The 1976-nt window shown below is 39.9% G+C and overlaps 1 pseudogene; it reads left to right on the top strand.

The window, feature by feature from the left end:
- The first annotated feature begins 1848 nt into the window (after window positions 1-1848).
- Window positions 1849-1976, top strand: part of LOC103602818 — a 1430-nt pseudogene continuing 1302 nt past the window's right edge.

Genomic DNA, 1976 nt, shown 5'->3' with positions numbered 1-1976 from the left:
ATCTATCTATCTATCTATCTATCTATCTATCTATCTATCTATCTATGTGACAGGTGCTAGGAAAAGATATTTCCAATGGCCTGAGCTCTAACTTGATACTGAATTCTCAGAAGGGGCTATCCATGAAAGTGACCAGGGAAAGAATATTCCCAGCAGAAGAAACAATATGTGCAAATATCCCTCTGTAAGAAAGAGTTTGATGTATTTTAGGAACTGAAAGAAGGCTTCCCACATGCTGAAGCATATTGAAAGGTCAGGTTGGAGAACTAACCAAGGGTTACACAGTCATAACAGCCATCTTAAACAAGCATGGAACAATATTTAGGTTAATGTTAAATTTTCTTACTTCTTCCAGATCAGGCTGCTTCTGACTGGGAGCCTGCAATTACTGCAGGCTTCCTTCCAATCTGAAGTAGAGGTGTGATTGGATAATCTTGCGATCTATCACCAACTGCCCATCCGCATACATACCCTTTACCAAAAATACTCTTTTCTGCAATGTTTGTCCTTTGTCCTGGGTATCCCCCAGTGCCTCCCATATTCTCTGTCCTCATATTCCAGGCTTTTCTATTAGGTGTCCCAAGACTACCCTGCCATGACTCTTTCTCCAAAATGGCACACACCTTCTTTCCTGGCAACACTCACCGGCTCTTGACCCTACAGTCTCTAAGATACTGTGCAGGTGCTTCTACACAATTCTGACTGCCAAAAGGACAGTCAGCCCTGTGCTTGCTTTCTAGACTTCTAAAGCTAGCATTTATATCCATTGCTACAGTCTATCTAAAACCAAGATATAAACTGTTTTCCCCAAGCCTCAGACAAAGCAAACACAATTTTCTTCCTTCTGTGTTTAAGTAAGGTAAATGACAACATTTTCTGAATGAACCCACTAGCATCACTGGGTGCTGTCCTTGGTGCTCTTTTCCTCTTTATCCTTCATTATGTCCATAAGGTTAGCCTCTCACAAACATTCACTCACACCACTGATACCTAGTTCCTGCCAACATCCTTCTTCCCCTGGATCAGCACAAGAGCCTCCTAATTAGTCTGTATCTATCAGTTTTGCTGTCATCTTATACTGTTTCTTTTCTTTGCTATTGGAGTGATTTTTTTAAATTCAAATCTATTGTCATTCCTCTGCATAAAATTTTTCAGTGTCTCTTCACTCCATACAGTATAAAATACACCCTCCTTAACATAGCCTTCAGCTTAATTCTCATTACTTATTTTCTTCATTATCATGTGTATGTGCACACATACATACACTGACACCTCCTAGCTGTGGGCTGTCTGGTAAGACTACTGATTGAACTGTTTTCAATNTTGACTTAGACTAGAAAACTCTGCCTGACCCTAAGTAAATGCCATGCTCTCACAGCTACCTTTCACTTTAGTCTGATCCTCCTACCATGCACTTAAGCCAAACTTTTATATTTGCTTCTTTATGAGTTAATATTCCTTAATAAGACATCACATTCTCAACTGCAAGGAATATGCCTCATTCTCACCATGGTACCAAGAGTATACAATACAATTATTGGCAAATAGTAAGTGTTAACAAAAATTTTTGGAATAAATTAATAAGTAGATGAATAAATGTGGAGGTGTATGTTTGACCAAAAACTCTTTCACAAGATCTTTTTCTTTACCAAGATTCCAGTCCCAACACCAAGCCTCTAACCTCCTCAGTCCTAAGTCTAGGGGAAAAGAATCTGATGGGTTCATTTTAGGTCCAGTATGTAGTTTCTAATTAATGAGGAATTAATTAAATCCAATTAAGAAGGAGCATGTGGATCATTTTTCCATGCACCGGAAGAAGGCGGTCCTCTTTCTGTGCCTAGCACAGCCATGGCTCGTGGTTCCAAGAACCATCTGAAGCAGGTAGCAGCTCCAAAGCATTGGATGCTGGATAAATTGACTGGTATATTTGCTCCCCATCTGTCCACCGGTTGCCATTAGCTGAGAGAATATCTCCT

This window comes from Galeopterus variegatus, unplaced genomic scaffold (assembly GCF_000696425.1).
Source record: "Galeopterus variegatus unplaced genomic scaffold, G_variegatus-3.0.2 Scaffold4320, whole genome shotgun sequence".
NCBI lineage: Eukaryota > Metazoa > Chordata > Mammalia > Dermoptera > Cynocephalidae > Galeopterus > Galeopterus variegatus.
Note: the sequence above shows the minus strand (reverse complement) of the source record. Positions and strands in the feature narration are given on the sequence as shown.